The sequence below is a fragment of the Giraffa tippelskirchi genome, chromosome 14, assembly GCF_054371585.1.
Source record: "Giraffa tippelskirchi isolate mGirTip1 chromosome 14, T2T-mGirTip1v1.2.pri, whole genome shotgun sequence".
NCBI lineage: Eukaryota > Metazoa > Chordata > Mammalia > Artiodactyla > Giraffidae > Giraffa > Giraffa tippelskirchi.
In genome coordinates this window covers 8,289,854-8,316,431 of record NC_137288.1, presented here as the reverse complement: position 1 = coordinate 8,316,431, position 26,578 = coordinate 8,289,854, and the positions used below count along the sequence as shown (strand labels likewise).

Here is a 26,578-nt window from a genome sequence, read left to right as displayed (position 1 = left end):
AAACTCCAATGCAACCAAACTCCCCACAAGGTCTCCAAAACCACTCAGGAACAGGGAATTGGAAACTGCAGGGGATGACATGAATGGAGATGGAGACTTGACACCTTACACCGAGTTCACTTCCACTTATCCCTAGACAAACTTTCCGTGAAAACTTGTCACCAATCTAGAAGAACAATGAGCAGAAACCGGACACGTGCTTTGAGTCTTCACACACAAAACTAAAAGGCAGTCCACAAAAAAACCGAGAGAATACAGTGGACTTGGCAAAATCAAAGATATCTACTGTGGGAAAGACCTCATGACAAAAGCAAAAGACAGGTCATACATCGCCAGACGAATGAGTGGAAACACAAAGCTTATCAAGGATGTGTCTCCAAACAGACAAAGAACACCAACACAACAAGCCTGTGAAAACTAGGGAAAGGTCTGAAGGGACACCAGACTGAGGAAGACACACACAGAGGATCCCGGATGATGTCCAGCACTGAGGGCCTGAAGAAACAACAGTCTAGTTGCACCCCCTCAGGCCTGTGTGACCGTGGATGAGGCCTCTGTTTCCCGGTGGCTCTGAGAGATGGACAGGGAGGAAGGGGAAGAGAAGTCACTTGCATTTCTAATACTCACAGCAAAGTCTTCCAATGAGAAGGGAATTATCACCCCCACTGACAATGCCATGCACTGAAGTGATATCCACGAGTCCATCTAACCCAGAAGGGAAGGATGCACCTGTTCTCACAAAACGGCGAGAGATGGAAGAAGGAAGATCAAGCCCACACCAATCACTGGAGAGAGAAGCTGTGCTCAGGGCTTGAAAAATTCCTATTGGTAAAATGATGTCACAGCCCCACAAGGCAATCCACAGCTTCGATGCTATTCCTCCCAAAATGCCAATGCATTTTCGCACCGAACAAAGAATTGCAAAAGGGGTTACGGAAACAGAAAAGAGCCTAAATTGTCAATACAATCCGACGAAAAGGCCCCGATACGGACATCCAAGGTTGTGTGAAAGGAAATTAGACGACCAAACTAGGATCCTCAGGAGAGTATCGGAGAAGGCAATGGCGACCCACTCCAGTACTCTTGCCTGGAAAATGCCCTGGACGGAGGAGCCTGGTAGGCTGCAGGCCATGGGGTCGCGCAGAGTCTGACACGACTGAAGTGACTTAGCAGCAGCAGCAGCAGCGGCAGGACAGTATGCTATTGGGAATACAACAACACACACAGATCCAGATCGATGGAATAAAGTTGAGGGTCCAGAAACAAACCCCAGCATCCATCGTCAACTCATCTCTGACACAGAAGGGGAGATTATCCAAATGGGAACAAGAAAGCCTCTTCAATCAATGTCCATGGGAAACCCAGACAGCTACATCTGAAGAACGCTATTGGTTTGGATCTCAGACCACCTCAATATTGGGGAAAAACCTCACCCTAAAGACTGATGTCATGAGATAGCTAGAAAGAAGCGTAGGTCAAAGGCTCCTTAACATCAGAGTCTCCTTGCCATTTGCTGGGCGGAGGTAGAAATGGGTCTCTTCAATTAAGGGAAAGAGGTACACGAAGTACACCAATGGGTTTCCATCCAATGGAACCTCTTCACAACAGAGAAGCTAAGCATTCACAAATGCAAAAGATAGGAAACGGAACACGAGAGACTCCTTCCAAGTGGTGTATCTGAGAAGGGGTTCATATGGAAAGAGACGAAGAATGCACAGCACTCAGATTCCAAGAAACACCACCACCACCCTTGACCCTTCCCCTATGACCAACTCCGACCTGAAGCCTTTCTCTCCCTCTAACCTATCCCTAAAACATAACCCTCATCTAATCATATACATGTGGAATTCCTAGCATCCATCCATCCACACACGAGAGAGAAAGAGGAAGACACAGAGGGAATTGAGAAAGGAAAAGAGAGGGACACAGCCAGAGAGAGACACGGAACCAAAGAGAGGAAAGGAGTCGATGGTCCAGACTTTTCCTCAATCTGTCTCGAAGGTAGAAGCAATGACAGCGCCCATCCACCCCAGAAGGGGGAAAAGGACGGAAGGTTTGCAGAGGAAAAGACAAGAACGCAGGGAGCCATTAGAAGCTCAGCCACCCGCAGAAGCCGAGCTGGGACACTTGAACAGAATCTCAATGGAAACAGAGGACCAGAAAGTTGGCTACTCTTTTCTACAAGAGAGGGAGACCTTCGAGTCTTCCTTTCGGTCCTCCAACTTGGATGCGGGGTCTCAAAACAGTCAGGAGGGGGAGTGCCTTTTCCTGGGTACCACGGCACATCCAGGCCTCGTTCTGCCCCATTCTGTGCTATGTCAGCCCTGGATGGAATCTTTCTTTCTGAAGTCTCAGCGCACGAGCTCCACGTGATATCGGCCCCAGGTGGAAAGGCATGGAGCTGCTCGTAGGCCGACAGACCTAGGAAGCAGATGGGAGAATGACCCCCACTCTGCAGATGGAGAGACTGGGGAAACCCTGAGGGGCATATGCTTGTCCAGGGCCACACCACTTATGAGAAGAAGGAGCCTGGTCTGAGAGCAGCAGGGCCCTCGGAGCTCAGGCCCTGGCTGCACCCAGGCCTCCCCAGGGCTGTGGGCTGGGCTGTGTGGGCGTCTCTGTGCCTGCACATGGCCTAAGGGGGGTGGTCGAGCAGTCAGAAACCCAGAGATTCCCTTGGGAAGTTTTGGGGAAGGGACCTCAGCACGAACCCCAGGCGATGATGTCACCTGCCGGCAACAGAATCCAACAGAACCCGCAACCCGGGTATCCAGGCCTCCAGAGCGGAGAGGAGCCCCCAGCCAGATCACTTGCTGCCAGGATGTTCTGCTGTTTGCCCATGCCCAGAGGCCGGGGCCTCAGGAGAGCTCACAGGCAGTGTGCGTGGGCACCCTGTCGACGTTGGCTCAGGACACCCCCGAGAGGCCTCTGGCCGTTTGCCTGGAGAAACAGAAAGGTAACACGGGGAGCCCCAGGCCGGGCCAGGCCACCTCGCCCATGCCACCCGGAAACACCGGGTCCTTTGCCTGTGTGTGTGGATGCGGGTTTCTCGGGGTGTGTCTCCCTCAAGGAAGCCCAGGCGGATGTGGGGTCAGAAGCCTGCGGACAAGTTGTGTCCACACCCCAGGGGAGAGCAGGCTGGGCCCGATGGGGAGTGTGCGGGCAGCGGCGGCCGCCCAGGCTGACCTCACACCCACAGGTGGGTCTCTTTCCTCCCGGGTGGGGATCTGAGCAGACACACGTCTCTGACCCTTCTGGGAAGAGAAGTTCGAGCAGGCAGAAGCAGCGGTTCCACTGGCCAGGCCCAGCTTGGAAAACTCCCAGCATGGCTGGCTGACGGTCACTGTCGTTGCAGAGCTTCCCACGTGATGAGGCCGAGGACGGGGACACCCCATCCACCTCCCGGAGGGAGGGGTCGGAGCACCACCCCCCCGCCCGTGAGGCCCAGTGCAGGCTCCAGGTGAGCGTGCCCACGGAGGCATCAGCCCCACCGGGGAAGAAGAGGAGGCGGGGAAGGCCTGCTGCAGAGACACCGCCTAGGATACACCCGCCGGCCCAGTCTGAGGCTGCCACGGAGCTCAGCACACCCGGCTCCGACCCAGAGTCCCGAGAACCCCGGCCTCTGAGGCAGCAGGAGGACCTGGAGCCCAGCACGCCAGAGCACAGAGGTGAGGACGCTGGGGCTGCTGCACGGGAGTGTGTGGGGACGGGGTGCTGAGCTACACAGGGACGAGTCCCCGAAAGCTGCTGCTGGGCCTGCAGCAAGCACTGGCCTCACACCCCCCGCCCCCCGTCTTGCACACTTCAGTCCCAAAAGACATCCGACGCTGGGTATTCTTTGGGAATCTCTTGGAAGCTTTCTGTCCCGGGATACGCACATGCCAAGGCTGGCCTGTGGGCAAACTTTGCTTCTCCCCCAGCTCTAGCACTGACCTCCAACTGGAACCAGGCTCCACTTCCCAGACCTGTCCCTACAGAGGTGGTGGCTCCAGGTGCAGGACCCAGGGATCCACCGAGGGCAGATGGAGAACCGAGACTTGCCCTCGCAGAGACACCAGGCCAGCTGGGTACTGGCCAGCACACCGGGCAGATCGGATCTCCGTGCCTGCAGGACCCCCAGCCCCAGGCACTGATGTCCCACCCCCTCAGCCAGAACCTCCACCTCCACGTGCACCTGTACCTGCTCGGGCTCTGGCAGGAGAACCCGAGGCAGAGGAGGAGTCACCGCCTCGGCAGGGAGAGCCTGCCCTGGCTCCCGCGCAACACCCAGACGCCCACGATGACTCACCCACCCCTGCAGGGAGAACGAGCCCCCGCTCTGGACAGACACCCAGAGCCCTTGCCGGAAACACCACGTCCAGGGGAGCGGTCGGCTCTGCAGCCTCCATCCCTGTCTGCTCACCGTGGACGCCGGCAACTCGGTCTGCCCCCAGGGGACATGGAGTTCCTTTCCCCTGAACTGCTTTGCATTTGGTTTGTTTCCACCTTTCTGGTGATGTTTTCTTTTTTGTATGGTTTCCTGTATTTTTGTTGGTTAAGTTGGGATTCGTAAACTTTCTCATCATTGTTGCAATTTGGGAACACTGTTGTGTAACTCTGGTGATACTGTGTTACCATCACCACTTGGTAGTTTCAGACCCGTTTGATCTTTATGCCCCACCCCCCAACAAAGCCTGGATTCAAGGCAAGCACGCCCTGTTCATCCCTTCCCCCGATCCTGAACACAATTTCATCTTTTCTTTGTGCATTCCTTCCTATATTCTTGGTGTCCCCAATCAATGACTCTCCGTGAAATGACTGAAGCAGTGTTTTTCGGACTCTCCACCTACTGTAAGACTCCATTGGAGAGTTCTCATTTTTATGTCATTTGAACTAGCCTTTGATATCTGAAAGGACGGTGTACGTCCTTTCAAGATACCATGTGCCAAACGAAGCCCTTTTGGCCACTGCCATCATTATCTCCAGGCAGGCATTGCTGTTTCAAGGGTGACATCTCCGCCAGAAGGCAGAGGCTGAGCTCGTCTTGTTGCACCAGCTCCCAAAAGAAGCCAAGAAAGGGAGCTGGAACAACAAACCACCCCAACGCCCAGGAAAGCGTTCTTCATGACAGAAGGCTAGAAAATGACCCAACATCCTTGTGGCCCAGAACCCCTCTAGAAAATCACTGTTCCATAAAAAAGAGAAACACATGGGAAGTTCCAAGGAGAGGCAATGCCCATGGCCAGTGTACTTTAGAGACGGCCTGAGCGCTCCGGGGAAGACACGCACCGACGGAACCCCTTGGGAAACAGCAGGGATTCTCCTCACCGTCGTAAGGGTTTCCTCTGGGGACAACCTGCCCTGGGCACCACATGAGGGAGCAGACCGGCTTCTCTTCCTCTGCCCCCACACCATTCACTCATGAAGGCAGCTCAGGTGTTCTCATGCCCTGCCTGCCTGCCTGCCTGGCTCATCCGTGAGCTGTGACCACCTCCAGGGCGGGACTCCACCTTCTCCTCTCTGTGTACAGTGCATCTGCACACAGTGGGCTTTCAGAACCTTAGACTTGAGCCATTCCCACTCAAGCCAGAACCCTCCCCAGGAAGGAAAACAGCTGTGGAGTCATTTTGGCCCCAGCACTGGTTCCGAAACCCTGGCGGCTCCTACAGCCTCTACGGCGTGAAGAGGGAGGTCCCTTTTGACAGAGCTTTCCGGCTCTCAGATCTAAGCTGTTGTTTCACTGTCAGCTGTGTCTCTTCCGTTGCAGCCAGGTGGGCCACGCTGCTCCAAAGGAGCTCACAAGCTGAGTTTCAAGGGAGGACAGGGATGGCTACAACGTGCTGCAAACTGAGTGAGGGTCCCCACAATCCTCAGCAAAGGTCTGTGGTGTGCAAGTGGGGAGTAGAGGGCCCCCAAGTTCCAAAGGAAGGGAGGTACTCGGGAGCTAAAGCCCTTGGCTGCTGTGGTAGCAGCTGCAGATGGCAGCTCGTCCACAGTGCACTTCGAATGAGGTCATATGAGCGGGACTCTGGAAATGGCTCCGAAATCGAGAGAAAGGGGTCAGGGTATGTGGGAAGCCGGCGGGGGTGGGGGGTGGATGAAGGAAGGTGTCCCTCCTCTCTCCAGTGCAATTTGGTTTGGTGAGTCTCAAAGCTACCAGATGGCACTTCCCAAGTCAGGCCCCCACAGGAATCAGGGTGGGCTGCGTGCCTCGGCCCCTGCCACAGGGACAAGCCACACCAGTGGCCTCCCTGAGCTCCAATGGCCGGATCTGGGGGTTCTGTCTGGGTGCACACCTCCTTGCTGTGGCCAAGTTCCCCCCTTCTCTGAGCACCAGCTTCATCCTCTCGAATGAGGACATCGAATGCTACCTTGGCACGTTACTCTCTTCATCCTGTGAAGACTCATTAGGCTTATCCTACAATTACTAGCTGGCCCGAAGAGATATCTCCTGAATCCAGATTAAGCTGGAGTCTCCCAGGCTCATCTGGCATGTCTTCCCTGAAGTCTGCCAAAACCCACACCATTGCATTTCCAGGGACTCCCCTTAGCCAGCTGGGCAGAAAACCCAGCATGCTTCAAACAAGCTGACAGACAAGCGGGAGAGGACTCACGGGCAGAAGGTTTCCCTCAGGTCTCGGGTGGAGCTCTGGGACCACAGCAGCAACGGGCCATCCCAGCCCCTGGGCTCAGCAGCGCCCTCATTCTCAGGCCGGCGGCTCTGCCCTGAGGGGAGCGGGAAGGTCACCAACTGCCGCAGGCGGACCTCACGCCCCTCCCACTGCTGGAGCCTGACCTCCCCCGGCCCCACCCCTTCCCCTACCCCAGCAGGACGACAGCTCGTCTTCCCCTGGCTTCCAACGTCAGGCCCGGCCCTGGGCCCCGATTGGGCACTGCCCCAGCCCGGAGCCAATCACAGTGGCCAGGGAGGTGGAACGCACCGATTGGCCAGGGCCAGGTCATGTGACCATACTCCCCAGGAAACTCAAATATTACCAAGGTTCCCTAAGAAACCAATGAACAAAATTATCCAGTAAAGGCAAACCGTACTTTTTAATGAGGCCAATGTCACAGAAAAAAAAAAAAAAAAAAAAAAAGCTTCACCATGAACTGCTCAAGGAAGCTAGTAAATAAACTTTCAGAAAAGTTTAGTAGTTTTTTTTTTTTTTTTTTAATAGGGTGACGGAGAGCTATACCTTTCCCGTCTATGTGAATTTAGGTTTAAACTAGATTTCCCTTGGCTGTTATATAAGACAAAAAACCCCACATCACCCCCTTTCACTCACCCCCACCCCCCAAAAGTGTTTTAATGTATTGAATTTTTCTGTCCTCAGTTGTGTCTGATTCACGGCAACCCACGAACTCTACACAGCCAGGCTCTTCCGTCCATGGAATTCAGGGCAATTTTTTCTGTCCCAGTCAATGCCCACCCTGGGTGATCCAAAGGCAAGGGCTCAGAGGCCCCTGAGAGACTAACTCCTTTCAGCTGAGCACAGAGCTGGCTCCTCACTGGGATGCCTGTGGCCTGGGGCTCCCAGAGGGGAGAGCAGCACTCGCCCCACCGTGTGGTCACTGCTGGAAGTGCAGGCTGCTCCTCACTCCCCCTTGACAGTGTCCCTGACGGCAGAACAGTGTGAATCGAATCAAGGTGGTAATGCAAACTCCAATGCAACCAAACTCCCCACAAGGTCTCCAAAACCACTCAGGAACAGGGAATTGGAAACTGCAGGGGATGACATGAATGGAGATGGAGACTTGACACCTTACACCGAGTTCACTTCCACTTATCCCTAGACAAACTTTCTGTGAAAACTTGTCACCAATCTAGAAGAACAATGAGCAGAAACCGGACACGTGCTTTGAGTCTTCACACACAAAACTAAAAGGCAGTCCACAAAAAAACCCAGAGAATACAGTGGACTTGGCAAAATCAAAGATATCTACTGTGGGAAAGACCTCATGACAAAAGCAAAAGACAGGTCATACATCGCCAGACGAATGAGTGGAAACACAAAGCTTATCAAGGATGTGTCTCCAAACAGACAAAGAACACCAACACAACAAGCCTGTGAAAACTAGGGAAAGGTCTGAAGGGACACCAGACTGAGGAAGACACACACAGAGGATCCCGGATGATGTCCAGCACTGAGGGCCTGAAGAAACAACAGTCTAGTTGCACCCCCTCAGGCCTGTGTGACCGTGGATGAGGCCTCTGTTTCCCGGTGGCTCTGAGAGATGGACAGGGAGGAAGGGGAAGAGAAGTCACTTGCATTTCTAATACTCACAGCAAAGTCTTCCAATGAGAAGGGAATTATCACCCCCACTGACAATGCCATGCACTGAAGTGATATCCACGAGTCCATCTAACCCAGAAGGGAAGGATGCACCTGTTCTCACAAAACGGCGAGAGATGGAAGAAGGAAGATCAAGCCCACACCAATCACTGGAGAGAGAAGCTGTGCTCAGGGCTTGAAAAATTCCTATTGGTAAAATGATGTCACAGCCCCACAAGGCAATCCACAGCTTCGATGCTATTCCTCCCAAAATGCCAATGCATTTTCGCACCGAACAAAGAATTGCAAAAGGGGTTACGGAAACAGAAAAGAGCCTAAATTGTCAATACAATCCGACGAAAAGGCCCCGATACGGACATCCAAGGTTGTGTGAAAGGAAATTAGACGACCAAACTAGGATCCTCAGGAGAGTATCGGAGAAGGCAATGGCGACCCACTCCAGTACTCTTGCCTGGAAAATGCCCTGGACGGAGGAGCCTGGTAGGCTGCAGGCCATGGGGTCGCGCAGAGTCTGACACGACTGAAGTGACTTAGCAGCAGCAGCGGCAGCGGCAGGACAGTATGCTATTGGGAATACAACAACACACACAGATCCAGATCGATGGAATAAAGTTGAGGGTCCAGAAACAAACCCCAGCATCCATCGTCAACTCATCTCTGACACAGAAGGGGAGATTATCCAAATGGGAACAAGAAAGCCTCTTCAATCAATGTCCATGGGAAACCCAGACAGCTACATCTGAAGAACGCTATTGGTTTGGATCTCAGACCACCTCAATATTGGGGAAAAACCTCACCCTAAAGACTGATGTCATGAGATAGCTAGAAAGAAGCGTAGGTCAAAGGCTCCTTAACATCAGAGTCTCCTTGCCATTTGCTGGGCGGAGGTAGAAATGGGTCTCTTCAATTAAGGGAAAGAGGTACACGAAGTACACCAATGGGTTTCCATCCAATGGAACCTCTTCACAACAGAGAAGCTAAGCATTCACAAATGCAAAAGATAGGAAACGGAACACGAGAGACTCCTTCCAAGTGGTGTATCTGAGAAGGGGTTCATATGGAAAGAGACGAAGAATGCACAGCACTCAGATTCCAAGAAACACCACCACCACCCTTGACCCTTCCCCTATGACCAACTCCGACCTGAAGCCTTTCTCTCCCTCTAACCTATCCCTAAAACATAACCCTCATCTAATCATATACATGTGGAATTCCTAGCATCCATCCATTCACACACGAGAGAGAAAGAGGAAGACACAGAGGGAATTGAGAAAGGAAAAGAGAGGGACACAGCCAGAGAGAGACACAGAACCAAAGAGAGGAAAGGAGTCGATGGTCCAGACTTTTCCTCAATCTGTCTCGAAGGTAGAAGCAATGACAGCGCCCATCCACCCCAGAAGGGGGAAAAGGACGGAAGGTTTGCAGAGGAAAAGACAAGAACGCAGGGAGCCATTAGAAGCTCAGCCACCCGCAGAAGCCGAGCTGGGACACTTGAACAGAATCTCAATGGAAACAGGACCAGAAAGTTGGCTACTCTTTTCTACAAGAGAGGGAGACCTTCGAGTCTTCCTTTCGGTCCTCCAACTTGGATGCGGGGTCTCAAAACAGTCAGGAGGGGGAGTGCCTTTTCCTGGGTACCACGGCACATCCAGGCCTCGTTCTGCCCCATTCTGTGCTATGTCAGCCCTGGATGGAATCTTTCTTTCTGAAGTCTCAGCGCACGAGCTCCACGTGATATCGGCCCCAGGTGGAAAGGCATGGAGCTTCTCGTAGGCCGACAGACCTAGGAAGCAGATGGGAGAATGACCCCCACTCTGCAGATGGAGAGACTGGGGAAACCCTGAGGGGCATATGCTTGTCCAGGGCCACACCACTTATGAGAAGAAGGAGCCTGGTCTGAGAGCAGCAGGGCCCTCGGAGCTCAGGCCCTGGCTGCACCCAGGCCTCCCCAGGGCTGTGGGCTGGGCTGTGTGGGCGTCTCTGTGCCTGCACATGGCCTAAGGGGGGTGGTCGAGCAGTCAGAAACCCAGAGATTCCCTTGGGAAGTTTTGGGGAAGGGACCTCAGCACGAACCCCAGGCGATGATGTCACCTGCCGGCAACAGAACCCAACAGAACCCGCAACCCGGGTATCCAGGCCTCCAGAGCGGAGAGGAGCCCCCAGCCAGATCACTTGCTGCCAGGATGTTCTGCTGTTTGCCCATGCCCAGAGGCCGGGGCCTCAGGAGAGCTCACAGGCAGTGTGCGTGGGCACCCTGTCGACGTTGGCTCAGGACACCCCCGAGAGGCCTCTGGCCGTTTGCCCGGAGAAACAGAAAGGTAACACGGGGAGCCCCAGGCCGGGCCAGGCCACCTCGCCCATGCCACCCGGAAACACCGGGTCCTTTGCCTGTGTGTGTGGATGCGGGTTTCTCGGGGTGTGTCTCCCTCAAGGAAGCCCAGGCGGATGTGGGGTCAGAAGCCTGCGGACAAGTTGTGTCCACACCCCAGGGGAGAGCAGGCTGGGCCCGATGGGGAGTGTGCGGGCAGCGGCGGCCGCCCAGGCTGACCTCACACCCACAGGTGGGTCTCTTTCCTCCCGGGTGGGGATCTGAGCAGACACACGTCTCTGACCCTTCTGGGAAGAGAAGTTCGAGCAGGCAGAAGCAGCGGTTCCACTGGCCAGGCCCAGCTTGGAAAACTCCCAGCATGGCTGGCTGACGGTCACTGTCGTTGCAGAGCTTCCCACGTGATGAGGCCGAGGACGGGGACACCCCATCCACCTCCCGGAGGGAGGGGTCGGAGCACCACCCCCCCGCCCCTGAGGCCCAGTGCAGGCTCCAGGTGAGCGTGCCCACGGAGGCATCAGCCCCACCGGGGGAGAAGAGGAGGCGGGGAAGGCCTGCTGCAGAGACACCGCCTAGGATACACCCGCCGGCCCAGTCTGAGGCTGCCACGGAGCTCAGCACACCCGGCTCCGACCCAGAGTCCCGAGAACCCCGGCCTCTGAGGCAGCAGGAGGACCTGGAGCCCAGCACGCCAGAGCACAGAGGTGAGGACGCTGGGGCTGCTGCACGGGAGTGTGTGGGGACGGGGTGCTGAGCTACACAGGGACGAGTCCCCGAAAGCTGCTGCTGGGCCTGCAGCAAGCACTGGCCTCACACCCCCCGCCCCCCGTCTTGCACACTTCAGTCCCAAAAGACATCCGACGCTGGGTATTCTTTGGGAATCTCTTGGAAGCTTTCTGTCCCGGGATACGCACATGCCAAGGCTGGCCTGTGGGCAAACTTTGCTTCTCCCCCAGCTCTAGCACTGACCTCCAACTGGAACCAGGCTCCACTTCCCAGACCTGTCCCTACAGAGGTGGTGGCTCCAGGTGCAGGACCCAGGGATCCACCGAGGGCAGATGGAGAACCGAGACTTGCCCTCGCAGAGACACCAGGCCAGCTGGGTACTGGCCAGCACACTGGGCAGATCGGATCTCCGTGCCTGCAGGACCCCCAGCCCCAGGCACTGATGTCCCACCCCCTCAGCCAGAACCTCCACCTCCACGTGCACCTGTACCTGCTCGGGCTCTGGCAGGACAACCCGAGGCAGAGGAGGAGTCACCGCCTCGGCAGGGAGAGCCTGCCCTGGCTCCCGCGCAACACCCAGACGCCCACGATGACTCACCCACCCCTGCAGGGAGAACGAGCCCCCGCTCTGGACAGACACCCAGAGCCCTTGCCGGAAACACCACGTCCAGGGGAGCGGTCGGCTCTGCAGCCTCCATCCCTGTCTGCTCACCGTGGACGCCGGCAACTCGGTCTGCCCCCAGGGGACATGGAGTTCCTTTCCCCTGAACTGCTTTGCATTTGCTTTGTTTCCACCTTTCTGGTGATGTTTTCTTTTTTGTATGGTTTCCTGTATTTTTGTTGGTTAAGTTGGGATTCGTAAACTTTCTCATCATTGTTGCAATTTGGGAACACTGTTGTGTAACTCTGGTGATCCTGTGTTACCATCACCACTTGGTAGTTTCAGACCCGTTTGATCTTTATGCCCCACCCCCCAACAAAGCCTGGATTCAAGGCAAGCACGCCCTGTTCATCCCTTCCCCCGATCCTGAACACAATTTCATCTTTTCTTTGTGCATTCCTTCCTATATTCTTGGTGTCCCCAATCAATGACTCTCCGTGAAATGACTGAAGCAGTGTTTTTCGGACTCTCCACCTACTGTAAGACTCCATTGGAGAGTTCTCATTTTTATGTCATTTGAACTAGCCTTTGATATCTGAAAGGACGGTGTACGTCCTTTCAAGATACCATGTGCCAAACGAAGCCCTTTTGGCCACTGCCATCATTATCTCCAGGCAGGCATTGCTGTTTCAAGGGTGACATCTCCGCCAGAAGGCAGAGGCTGAGCTCGTCTTGTTGCACCAGCTCCCAAAAGAAGCCAAGAAAGGGAGCTGGAACAACAAACCACCCCAACGCCCAGGAAAGCGTTCTTCATGACAGAAGGCTAGAAAATGACCCAACATCCTTGTGGCCCAGAACCCCTCTAGAAAATCACTGTTCCATAAAAAAGAGAAACACATGGGAAGTTCCAAGGAGAGGCAATGCCCATGGCCAGTGTACTTTAGAGACGGCCTGAGCGCTCCGGGGAAGACACGCACCGACGGAACCCCTTGGGAAACAGCAGGGATTCTCCTCACCGTCGTAAGGGTTTCCTCTGGGGACAACCTGCCCTGGGCACCACATGAGGGAGCAGACCGGCTTCTCTTCCTCTGCCCCCACACCATTCACTCATGAAGGCAGCTCAGGTGTTCTCATGCCCTGCCTGCCTGCCTGCCTGGCTCATCCGTGAGCTGTGACCACCTCCAGGGCAGGACTCCACCTTCTCCTCTCTGTGTACCGTGCATCTGCACACAGTGGGCTTTCAGAACCTTAGACTTGAGCCATTCCCACTCAAGCCAGAACCCTCCCCAGGAAGGAAAACAGCTGTGGAGTCATTTTGGCCCCAGCACTGGTTCCGAAACCCTGGCGGCTCCTACAGCCTCTACGGCGTGAAGAGGGAGGTCCCTTTTGACAGAGCTTTCCGGCTCTCAGATCTAAGCTGTTGTTTCACTGTCAGCTGTGTCTCTTCCGTTGCAGCCAGGTGGGCCACGCTGCTCCAAAGGAGCTCACAAGCTGAGTTTCAAGGGAGGACAGGGATGGCTACAACGTGCTGCAAACTGAGTGAGGGTCCCCACAATCCTCAGCAAAGGTCTGTGGTGTGCAAGTGGGGAGTAGAGGGCCCCCAAGTTCCAAAGGAAGGGAGGTACTCGGGAGCTAAAGCCCTTGGCTGCTGTGGTAGCAGCTGCAGATGGCAGCTCGTCCACAGTGCACTTCAAATGAGGTCATATGAGCGGGACTCTGGAAATGGCTCCGAAATCGAGAGAAAGGGGTCAGGGTATGTGGGAAGCCGGCGGGGGTGGGGGGTGGATGAAGGAAGGTGTCCCTCCTCTCTCCAGTGCAATTTGGTTTGGTGAGTCTCAAAGCTACCAGATGGCACTTCCCAAGTCAGGCCCCCACAGGAATCAGGGTGGGCTGCGTGCCTCGGCCCCTGCCACAGGGACAAGCCACACCAGTGGCCTCCCTGAGCTCCAATGGCCGGATCTGGGGGTTCTGTCTGGGTGCACACCTCCTTGCTGTGGCCAAGTTCCCCCCTTCTCTGAGCACCAGCTTCATCCTCTCGAATGAGGACATCGAATGCTACCTTGGCACGTTACTCTCTTCATCCTGTGAAGACTCATTAGGCTTATCCTACAATTACTAGCTGGCCCGAAGAGATATCTCCTGAATCCAGATTAAGCTGGAGTCTCCCAGGCTCATCTGGCATGTCTTCCCTGAAGTCTGCCAAAACCCACACCATTGCATTTCCAGGGACTCCCCTTAGCCAGCTGGGCAGAAAACCCAGCATGCTTCAAACAAGCTGACAGACAAGCGGGAGAGGACTCACGGGCAGAAGGTTTCCCTCAGGTCTCGGGTGGAGCTCTGGGACCACAGCAGCAACGGGCCATCCCAGCCCCTGGGCTCAGCAGCGCCCTCATTCTCAGGCCGGCGGCTCTGCCCTGAGGGGAGCGGGAAGGTCACCAACTGCCGCAGGCGGACCTCACGCCCCTCCCACTGCTGGAGCCTGACCTCCCCCGGCCCCACCCCTTCCCCTACCCCAGCAGGACGACAGCTCGTCTTCCCCTGGCTTCCAACGTCAGGCCCGGCCCTGGGCCCCGATTGGGCACTGCCCCAGCCCGGAGCCAATCACAGTGGCCAGGGAGGTAGAACGCACCGATTGGCCACGGCCAGGTCATGTGACCATACTCCCCAGGAAACTCAAATATTACCAAGGTTCCCTAAGAAACCAATGAACAAAATTATCCAGTAAAGGCAAACCGTACTTTTTAATGAGGCCAATGTCACAGAAAAAAAAAAAAAAAAAAAAAAAAGCTTCACCATGAACTGCTCAAGGAAGCTAGTAAATAAACTTTCAGAAAAGTTTAGTAGTTTTTTTTTTTTTTTAATAGGGTGACGGAGAGCTATACCTTTCCCGTCTATGTGAATTTAGGTTTAAACTAGATTTCCCTTGGCTGTTATATAAGACAAAAAAACCCACATCACCCCCTTTCACTCACCCCCACCCCCCAAAAGTGTTTTAATGTATTGAATTTTTCTGTCCTCAGTTGTGTCTGATTCACGGCAACCCACGAACTCTACACAGCCAGGCTCTTCCGTCCATGGAATTCAGGGCAATTTTTTCTGTCCCAGTCAATGCCCACCCTGGGTGATCCAAAGGCAAGGGCTCAGAGGCCCCTGAGAGACTAACTCCTTTCAGCTGAGCACAGAGCTGGCTCCTCACTGGGATGCCTGTGGCCTGGGGCTCCCAGAGGGGAGAGCAGCACTCGCCCCACCGTGTGGTCACTGCTGGAAGTGCAGGCTGCTCCTCACTCCCCCTTGACAGTGTCCCTGACGGCAGAACAGTGTGAATCGAATCAAGGTGGTAATGCAAACTCCAATGCAACCAAACTCCCCACAAGGTCTCCAAAACCACTCAGGAACAGGGAATTGGAAACTGCAGGGGATGACATGAATGGAGATGGAGACTTGACACCTTACACCGAGTTCACTTCCACTTATCCCTAGACAAACTTTCCGTGAAAACTTGTCACCAATCTAGAAGAACAATGAGCAGAAACCGGACACGTGCTTTGAGTCTTCACACACAAAACTAAAAGGCAGTCCACAAAAAAACCCAGAGAATACAGTGGACTTGGCAAAATCAAAGATATCTACTGTGGGAAAGACCTCATGACAAAAGCAAAAGACAGGTCATACATCGCCAGACGAATGAGTGGAAACACAAAGCTTATCAAGGATGCGTCTCCAAACAGACAAAGAACACCAACACAACAAGCCTGTGAAAACTAGGGAAAGGTCTGAAGGGACACCAGACTGAGGAAGACACACACAGAGGATCCCGGATGATGTCCAGCACTGAGGGCCTGAAGAAACAACAGTCTAGTTGCACCCCCTCAGGCCTGTGTGACCGTGGATGAGGCCTCTGTTTCCCGGTGGCTCTGAGAGATGGACAGGGAGGAAGGGGAAGAGAAGTCACTTGCATTTCTAATACTCACAGCAAAGTCTTCCAATGAGAAGGGAATTATCACCCCCACTGACAATGCCATGCACTGAAGTGATATCCACGAGTCCATCTAACCCAGAAGGGAAGGATGCACCTGTTCTCACAAAACGGCGAGAGATGGAAGAAGGAAGATCAAGCCCACACCAATCACTGGAGAGAGAAGTTGTGCTCAGGGCTTGAAAAATTCCTATTGGTAAAATGATGTCACAGCCCCACAAGGCAATCCACAGCTTCGATGCTATTCCTCCCAAAATGCCAATGCATTTTCGCACCGAACAAAGAATTGCAAAAGGGGTTACGGAAACAGAAAAGAGCCTAAATTGTCAATACAATCCGACGAAAAGGCCCCGATACGGACATCCAAGGTTGTGTGAAAGGAAATTAGACGACCAAACTAGGATCCTCAGGAGAGTATCGGAGAAGGCAATGGCGACCCACTCCAGTACTCTTGCCTGGAAAATGCCCTGGACGGAGGAGCCTGGTAGGCTGCAGGCCATGGGGTCGCGCAGAGTCTGACACGACTGAAGTGACTTAGCAGCAGCAGCAGCAGCGGCAGGACAGTATGCTATTGGGAATACAACAACACACACAGATCCAGATCGATGGAATAAAGTTGAGGGTCCAGAAACAAACCCCAGCATCCATCGTCAACTCATCTCTGACACAGAAGGGGAGATTATCCAAATGGGAACAAGAAAGCCTCTTCAATCAATGTCCATGGGAAACCCAGACAGCTACATCTGAAGAACGCTATTGGTTTGGATCTCAGACCACCTCAATATTGGGGAAAAACCTCACCCTAAAGACTGATGTCATGAGATAGCTAGAAAGAAGCGTAGGTCAAAGGCTCCTTAACATCAGAGTCTCCTTGCCATTTGCTGGGCGGAGGTAGAAATGGGTCTCTTCAATTAAGGGAAAGAGGTACACGAAGTACACCAATGGGTTTCCATCCAATGGAACCTCTTCACAACAGAGAAGCTAAGCATTCACAAATGCAAAAGATAGGAAACGGAACACGAGAGACTCCTTCCAAGTGGTGTATCTGAGAAGGGGTTCATATGGAAAGAGACGAAGAATGCACAGCACTCAGATTCCAAGAAACACCACCACCACCCTTGACCCTTCCCCTATGACCAACTCCGACCTGAAGCCTTTCTCTCCCTCTAACCTATCCCTAAAACATAACCCTCATCTAATCATATACATGTGGAATTCCTAGCATCCATCCATTCACACACGAGAGAGAAAGAGGAAGACACAGAGGGAATTGAGAAAGGAAAAGAGAGGGACACAGCCAGAGAGAGACACGGAACCAAAGAGAGGAAAGGAGTCGATGGTCCAGACTTTTCCTCAATCTGTCTCGAAGGTAGAAGCAATGACAGCGCCCATCCACCCCAGAAGGGGGAAAAGGACGGAAGGTTTGCAGAGGAAAAGACAAGAACGCAGGGAGCCATTAGAAGCTCAGCCACCCGCAGAAGCCGAGCTGGGACACTTGAACAGAATCTCAATGGAAACAGGACCAGAAAGTTGGCTACTCTTTTCTACAAGAGAGGGAGACCTTCGAGTCTTCCTTTCGGTCCTCCAACTTGGATGCGGGGTCTCAAAACAGTCAGGAGGGGGAGTGCCTTTTCCTGGGTACCACGGCACATCCAGGCCTCGTTCTGCCCCATTCTGTGCTATGTCAGCCCTGGATGGAATCTTTCTTTCTGAAGTCTCAGCGCACGAGCTCCACGTGATATCGGCCCCAGGTGGAAAGGCATGGAGCTGCTCGTAGGCCGACAGACCTAGGAAGCAGATGGGAGAATGACCCCCACTCTGCAGATGGAGAGACTGGGGAAACCCTGAGGGGCATATGCTTGTCCAGGGCCACACCACTTATGAGAAGAAGGAGCCTGGTCTGAGAGCAGCAGGGCCCTCGGAGCTCAGGCCCTGGCTGCACCCAGGCCTCCCCAGGGCTGTGGGCTGGGCTGTGTGGGCGTCTCTGTGCCTGCACATGGCCTAAGGGGGGTGGTCGAGCAGTCAGAAACCCAGAGATTCCCTTGGGAAGTTTTGGGGAAGGGACCTCAGCACGAACCCCAGGCGATGATGTCACCTGCCGGCAACAGAACCCAACAGAACCCGCAACCCGGGTATCCAGGCCTCCAGAGCGGAGAGGAGCCCCCAGCCAGATCACTTGCTGCCAGGATGTTCTGCTGTTTGCCCATGCCCAGAGGCCGGGGCCTCAGGAGAGCTCACAGGCAGTGTGCGTGGGCACCCTGTCGACGTTGGCTCAGGACACCCCCGAGAGGCCTCTGGCCGTTTGCCCGGAGAAACAGAAAGGTAACACGGGGAGCCCCAGGCCGGGCCAGGCCACCTCGCCCATGCCACCCGGAAACACCGGGTCCTTTGCCTGTGTGTGTGGATGCGGGTTTCTCGGGGTGTGTCTCCCTCAAGGAAGCCCAGGCGGATGTGGGGTCAGAAGCCTGCGGACAAGTTGTGTCCACACCCCAGGGGAGAGCAGGCTGGGCCCGATGGGGAGTGTGCGGGCAGCGGCGGCCGCCCAGGCTGACCTCACACCCACAGGTGGGTCTCTTTCCTCCCGGGTGGGGATCTGAGCAGACACACGTCTCTGACCCTTCTGGGAAGAGAAGTTCGAGCAGGCAGAAGCAGCGGTTCCACTGGCCAGGCCCAGCTTGGAAAACTCCCAGCATGGCTGGCTGACGGTCACTGTCGTTGCAGAGCTTCCCACGTGATGAGGCCGAGGACGGGGACACCCCATCCACCTCCCGGAGGGAGGGGTCGGAGCACCACCCCCCCGCCCCTGAGGCCCAGTGCAGGCTCCAGGTGAGCGTGCCCACGGAGGCATCAGCCCCACCGGGGGAGAAGAGGAGGCGGGGAAGGCCTGCTGCAGAGACACCGCCTAGGATACACCCGCCGGCCCAGTCTGAGGCTGCCACGGAGCTCAGCACACCCGGCTCCGACCCAGAGTCCCGAGAACCCCGGCCTCTGAGGCAGCAGGAGGACCTGGAGCCCAGCACGCCAGAGCACAGAGGTGAGGACGCTGGGGCTGCTGCACGGGAGTGTGTGGGGACGGGGTGCTGAGCTACACAGGGACGAGTCCCCGAAAGCTGCTGCTGGGCCTGCAGCAAGCACTGGCCTCACACCCCCCGCCCCCCATCTTGCACACTTCAGTCCCAAAAGACATCCGACGCTGGGTATTCTTTGGGAATCTCTTGGAAGCTTTCTGTCCCGGGATACGCACATGCCAAGGCTGGCCTGTGGGCAAACTTTGCTTCTCCCCCAGCTCTAGCACTGACCTCCAACTGGAACCAGGCTCCACTTCCCAGACCTGTCCCTACAGAGGTGGTGGCTCCAGGTGCAGGACCCAGGGATCCACCGAGGGCAGATGGAGAACCGAGACTTGCCCTCGCAGAGACACCAGGCCAGCTGGGTACTGGCCAGCACACTGGGCAGATCGGATCTCCGTGCCTGCAGGACCCCCAGCCCCAGGCACTGATGTCCCACCCCCTCAGCCAGAACCTCCACCTCCACGTGCACCTGTACCTGCTCGGGCTCTGGCAGGAGAACCCGAGGCAGAGGAGGAGTCACCGCCTCGGCAGGGAGAGCCTGCCCTGGCTCCCGCGCAACACCCAGACGCCCACGATGACTCACCCACCCCTGCAGGGAGAACGAGCCCCCGCTCTGGACAGACACCCAGAGCCCTTGCCGGAAACACCACGTCCAGGGGAGCGGTCGGCTCTGCAGCCTCCATCCCTGTCTGCTCACCGTGGACGCCGGCAACTCGGTCTGCCCCCAGGGGACATGGAGTTCCTTTCCCCTGAACTGCTTTGCATTTGGTTTGTTTCCACCTTTCTGGTGATGTTTTCTTTTTTGTATGGTTTCCTGTATTTTTGTTGGTTAAGTTGGGATTCGTAAACTTTCTCATCATTGTTGCAATTTGGGAACACTGTTGTGTAACTCTGGTGATCCTGTGTTACCATCACCACTTGGTAGTTTCAGACCCGTTTGATCTTTATGCCCCACCCCCCAACAAAGCCTGGATTCAAGGCAAGCACGCCCTGTTCATCCCTTCCCCCGATCCTGAACACAATTTCATCTTTTCTTTGTGCATTCCTTCCTATATTCTTGGTGTCCCCAATCAATGACTCTCCGTGAAATGACTGAAGCAGTGTTTTTCGGACTCTCCACCTACTGTAAGACTCCATTGGAGAGTTCTCATTTTTATGTCATTTGAACTAGCCTTTGATATCTGAAAGGACGGTGTACGTCCTTTCAAGATACCATGTGCCAAACGAAGCCCTTTTGGCCACTGCCATCATTATCTCCAGGCAGGCATTGCTGTTTCAAGGGTGACATCTCCGCCAGAAGGCAGAGGCTGAGCTCGTCTTGTTGCACCAGCTCCCAAAAGAAGCCAAGAAAGGGAGCTGGAACAACAAACCACCCCAACGCCCAGGAAAGCGTTCTTCATGACAGAAGGCTAGAAAATGACCCAACATCCTTGTGGCCCAGAACCCCTCTAGAAAATCACTGTTCCATAAAAAAGAGAAACACATGGGAAGTTCCAAGGAGAGGCAATGCCCATGGCCAGTGTACTTTAGAGACGGCCTGAGCGCTCCGGGGAAGACACGCACCGACGGAACCCCTTGGGAAACAGCAGGGATTCTCCTCACCGTCGTAAGGGTTTCCTCTGGGGACAACCTGCCCTGGGCACCACATGAGGGAGCAGACCGGCTTCTCTTCCTCTGCCCCCACACCATTCACTCATGAAGGCAGCTCAGGTGTTCTCATGCCCTGCCTGCCTGCCTGCCTGGCTCATCCGTGAGCTGTGACCACCTCCAGGGCAGGACTCCACCTTCTCCTCTCTGTGTACCGTGCATCTGCACACAGTGGGCTTTCAGAACCTTAGACTTGAGCCATTCCCACTCAAGCCAGAACCCTCCCCAGGAAGGAAAACAGCTGTGGAGTCATTTTGGCCCCAGCACTGGTTCCGAAACCCTGGCGGCTCCTACAGCCTCTACGGCGTGAAGAGGGAGGTCCCTTTTGACAGAGCTTTCCGGCTCTCAGATCTAAGCTGTTGTTTCACTGTCAGCTGTGTCTCTTCCGTTGCAGCCAGGTGGGCCACGCTGCTCCAAAGGAGCTCACAAGCTGAGTTTCAAGGGAGGACAGGGATGGCTACAACGTGCTGCAAACTGAGTGAGGGTCCCCACAATCCTCAGCAAAGGTCTGTGGTGTGCAAGTGGGGAGTAGAGGGCCCCCAAGTTCCAAAGGAAGGGAGGTACTCGGGAGCTAAAGCCCTTGGCTGCTGTGGTAGCAGCTGCAGATGGCAGCTCGTCCACAATGCACTTCGAATGAGGTCATATGAGCGGGACTCTGGAAATGGCTCCGAAATCGAGAGAAAGGGGTCAGGGTATGTGGGAAGCCGGCGGGGGTGGGGGGTGGATGAAGGAAGGTGTCCCTCCTCTCTCCAGTGCAATTTGGTTTGGTGAGTCTCAAAGCTACCAGATGGCACTTCCCAAGTCAGGCCCCCACAGGAATCAGGGTGGGCTGCGTGCCTCGGCCCCTGCCACAGGGACAAGCCACACCAGTGGCCTCCCTGAGCTCCAATGGCCGGATCTGGGGGTTCTGTCTGGGTGCACACCTCCTTGCTGTGGCCAAGTTCCCCCCTTCTCTGAGCACCAGCTTCATCCTCTCGAATGAGGACATCGAATGCTACCTTGGCACGTTACTCTCTTCATCCTGTGAAGACTCATTAGGCTTATCCTACAATTACTAGCTGGCCCGAAGAGATATCTCCTGAATCCAGATTAAGCTGGAGTCTCCCAGGCTCATCTGGCATGTCTTCCCTGAAGTCTGCCAAAACCCACACCATTGCATTTCCAGGGACTCCCCTTAGCCAGCTGGGCAGAAAACCCAGCATGCTTCAAACAAGCTGACAGACAAGCGGGAGAGGACTCACGGGCAGAAGGTTTCCCTCAGGTCTCGGGTGGAGCTCTGGGACCACAGCAGCAACGGGCCATCCCAGCCCCTGGGCTCAGCAGCGCCCTCATTCTCAGGCCGGCGGCTCTGCCCTGAGGGGAGCGGGAAGGTCACCAACTGCCGCAGGCGGACCTCACGCCCCTCCCACTGCTGGAGCCTGACCTCCCCCGGCCCCACCCCTTCCCCTACCCCAGCAGGACGACAGCTCGTCTTCCCCTGGCTTCCAACGTCAGGCCCGGCCCTGGGCCCCGATTGGGCACTGCCCCAGCCCGGAGCCAATCACAGTGGCCAGGGAGGTGGAACGCACCGATTGGCCAGGGCCAGGTCATGTGACCATACTCCCCAGGAAACTCAAATATTACCAAGGTTCCCTAAGAAACCAATGAACAAAATTATCCAGTAAAGGCAAACCGTACTTTTTAATGAGGCCAATGTCACAGAAAAAAAAAAAAAAAGCTTCACCATGAACTGCTCAAGGAAGCTAGTAAATAAACTTTCAGAAAAGTTTAGTAGTTTTTTTTTTTTTTTTTTAATAGGGTGACGGAGAGCTATACCTTTCCCGTCTATGTGAATTTAGGTTTAAACTAGATTTCCCTTGGCTGTTATATAAGACAAAAAAACCCACATCACCCCCTTTCACTCACCCCCACCCCCCAAAAGTGTTTTAATGTATTGAATTTTTCTGTCCTCAGTTGTGTCTGATTCACGGCAACCCACGAACTCTACACAGCCAGGCTCTTCCGTCCATGGAATTCAGGGCAATTTTTTCTGTCCCAGTCAATGCCCACCCTGGGTGATCCAAAGGCAAGGGCTCAGAGGCCCCTGAGAGACTAACTCCTTTCAGCTGAGCACAGAGCTGGCTCCTCACTGGGATGCCTGTGGCCTGGGGCTCCCAGAGGGGAGAGCAGCACTCGCCCCACCGTGTGGTCACTGCTGGAAGTGCAGGCTGCTCCTCACTCCCCCTTGACAGTGTCCCTGACGGCAGAACAGTGTGAATCGAATCAAGGTGGTAATGCAAACTCCAATGCAACCAAACTCCCCACAAGGTCTCCAAAACCACTCAGGAACAGGGAATTGGAAACTGCAGGGGATGACATGAATGGAGATGGAGACTTGACACCTTACACCGAGTTCACTTCCACTTATCCCTAGACAAACTTTCCGTGAAAACTTGTCACCAATCTAGAAGAACAATGAGCAGAAACCGGACACGTGCTTTGAGTCTTCACACACAAAACTAAAAGGCAGTCCACAAAAAAACCCAGAGAATACAGTGGACTTGGCAAAATCAAAGATATCTACTGTGGGAAAGACCTCATGACAAAAGCAAAAGACAGGTCATACATCGCCAGACGAATGAGTGGAAACACAAAGCTTATCAAGGATGCGTCTCCAAACAGACAAAGAACACCAACACAACAAGCCTGTGAAAACTAGGGAAAGGTCTGAAGGGACACCAGACTGAGGAAGACACACACAGAGGATCCCGGATGATGTCCAGCACTGAGGGCCTGAAGAAACAACAGTCTAGTTGCACCCCCTCAGGCCTGTGTGACCGTGGATGAGGCCTCTGTTTCCCGGTGGCTCTGAGAGATGGACAGGGAGGAAGGGGAAGAGAAGTCACTTGCATTTCTAATACTCACAGCAAAGTCTTCCAATGAGAAGGGAATTATCACCCCCACTGACAATGCCATGCACTGAAGTGATATCCACGAGTCCATCTAACCCAGAAGGGAAGGATGCACCTGTTCTCACAAAACGGCGAGAGATGGAAGAAGGAAGATCAAGCCCACACCAATCACTGGAGAGAGAAGCTGTGCTCAGGGCTTGAAAAATTCCTATTGGTAAAATGATGTCACAGCCCCACAAGGCAATCCACAGCTTCGATGCTATTCCTCCCAAAATGCCAATGCATTTTCGCACCGAACAAAGAATTGCAAAAGGGGTTACGGAAACAGAAAAGAGCCTAAATTGTCAATACAATCCGACGAAAAGGCCCCGATACGGACATCCAAGGTTGTGTGAAAGGAAATTAGACGACCAAACTAGGATCCTCAGGAGAGTATCGGAGAAGGCAATGGCGACCCACTCCAGTACTCTTGCCTGGAAAATGCCCTGGACGGAGGAGCCTGGTAGGCTGCAGGCCATGGGGTCGCGCAGAGTCTGACACGACTGAAGTGACTTAGCAGCAGCAGCGGCAGCGGCAGGACAGTATGCTATTGGGAATACAACAACACACACAGATCCAGATCGATGGAATAAAGTTGAGGGTCCAGAAACAAACCCCAGCATCCATCGTCAACTCATCTCTGACACAGAAGGGGAGATTATCCAAATGGGAACAAGAAAGCCTCTTCAATCAATGTCCATAGGAAACCCAGACAGCTACATCTGAAGAACGCTATTGGTTTGGATCTCAGACCACCTCAATATTGGGGAAAAACCTCACCCTAAAGACTGATGTCATGAGATAGCTAGAAAGAAGCGTAGGTCAAAGGCTCCTTAACATCAGAGTCTCCTTGCCATTTGCTGGGCGGAGGTAGAAATGGGTCTCTTCAATTAAGGGAAAGAGGTACACGAAGTACACCAATGGGTTTCCATCCAATGGAACCTCTTCACAACAGAGAAGCTAAGCATTCACAAATGCAAAAGATAGGAAACGGAACACGAGAGACTCCTTCCAAGTGGTGTATCTGAGAAGGGGTTCATATGGAAAGAGACGAAGAATGCACAGCACTCAGATTCCAAGAAACACCACCACCACCCTTGACCCTTCCCCTATGACCAACTCCGACCTGAAGCCTTTCTCTCCCTCTAACCTATCCCTAAAACATAACCCTCATCTAATCATATACATGTGGAATTCCTAGCATCCATCCATTCACACACGAGAGAGAAAGAGGAAGACACAGAGGGAATTGAGAAAGGAAAAGAGAGGGACACAGCCAGAGAGAGACACAGAACCAAAGAGAGGAAAGGAGTCGATGGTCCAGACTTTTCCTCAATCTGTCTCGAAGGTAGAAGCAATGACAGCGCCCATCCACCCCAGAAGGGGGAAAAGGACGGAAGGTTTGCAGAGGAAAAGACAAGAACGCAGGGAGCCATTAGAAGCTCAGCCACCCGCAGAAGCCGAGCTGGGACACTTGAACAGAATCTCAATGGAAACAGGACCAGAAAGTTGGCTACTCTTTTCTACAAGAGAGGGAGACCTTCGAGTCTTCCTTTCGGTCCTCCAACTTGGATGCGGGGTCTCAAAACAGTCAGGAGGGGGAGTGCCTTTTCCTGGGTACCACGGCACATCCAGGCCTCGTTCTGCCCCATTCTGTGCTATGTCAGCCCTGGATGGAATCTTTCTTTCTGAAGTCTCAGCGCACGAGCTCCACGTGATATCGGCCCCAGGTGGAAAGGCATGGAGCTGCTCGTAGGCCGACAGACCTAGGAAGCAGATGGGAGAATGACCCCCACTCTGCAGATGGAGAGACTGGGGAAACCCTGAGGGGCATATGCTTGTCCAGGGCCACACCACTTATGAGAAGAAGGAGCCTGGTCTGAGAGCAGCAGGGCCCTCGGAGCTCAGGCCCTGGCTGCACCCAGGCCTCCCCAGGGCTGTGGGCTGGGCTGTGTGGGCGTCTCTGTGCCTGCACATGGCCTAAGGGGGGTGGTCGAGCAGTCAGAAACCCAGAGATTCCCTTGGGAAGTTTTGGGGAAGGGACCTCAGCACGAACCCCAGGCGATGATGTCACCTGCCGGCAACAGAACCCAACAGAACCCGCAACCCGGGTATCCAGGCCTCCAGAGCGGAGAGGAGCCCCCAGCCAGATCACTTGCTGCCAGGATGTTCTGCTGTTTGCCCATGCCCAGAGGCCGGGGCCTCAGGAGAGCTCACAGGCAGTGTGCGTGGGCACCCTGTCGACGTTGGCTCAGGACACCCCCGAGAGGCCTCTGGCCGTTTGCCCGGAGAAACAGAAAGGTAACACGGGGAGCCCCAGGCCGGGCCAGGCCACCTCGCCCATGCCACCCGGAAACACCGGGTCCTTTGCCTGTGTGTGTGGATGCGGGTTTCTCGGGGTGTGTCTCCCTCAAGGAAGCCCAGGCGGATGTGGGGTCAGAAGCCTGCGGACAAGTTGTGTCCACACCCCAGGGGAGAGCAGGCTGGGCCCGATGGGGAGTGTGCGGGCAGCGGCGGCCGCCCAGGCTGACCTCACACCCACAGGTGGGTCTCTTTCCTCCCGGGTGGGGATCTGAGCAGACACACGTCTCTGACCCTTCTGGGAAGAGAAGTTCGAGCAGGCAGAAGCAGCGGTTCCACTGGCCAGGCCCAGCTTGGAAAACTCCCAGCATGGCTGGCTGACGGTCACTGTCGTTGCAGAGCTTCCCACGTGATGAGGCCGAGGACGGGGACACCCCATCCACCTCCCGGAGGGAGGGGTCGGAGCACCACCCCCCCGCCCCTGAGGCCCAGTGCAGGCTCCAGGTGAGCGTGCCCACGGAGGCATCAGCCCCACCGGGGGAGAAGAGGAGGCGGGGAAGGCCTGCTGCAGAGACACCGCCTAGGATACACCCGCCGGCCCAGTCTGAGGCTGCCACGGAGCTCAGCACACCCGGCTCCGACCCAGAGTCCCGAGAACCCCGGCCTCTGAGGCAGCAGGAGGACCTGGAGCCCAGCACGCCAGAGCACAGAGGTGAGGACGCTGGGG

At 54.9% G+C, this 26,578-nt stretch overlaps 1 long non-coding RNA gene across 1 annotated transcript in view; it reads right to left on the bottom strand.

Moving 5' to 3' along the window:
* Positions 1 to 6,778, bottom strand: part of LOC145534170 (uncharacterized) — a 40,423-nt gene extending 33,645 nt beyond the window's left edge. The window contains exon 1 of the long non-coding RNA XR_014074303.1: positions 6,594 to 6,778. This is a non-coding gene — a long non-coding RNA (uncharacterized LOC145534170). The remainder of the gene's footprint in view (positions 1 to 6,593) is intronic.
* Between the last annotated feature and the right edge of the window lie 19,800 nt (positions 6,779 to 26,578).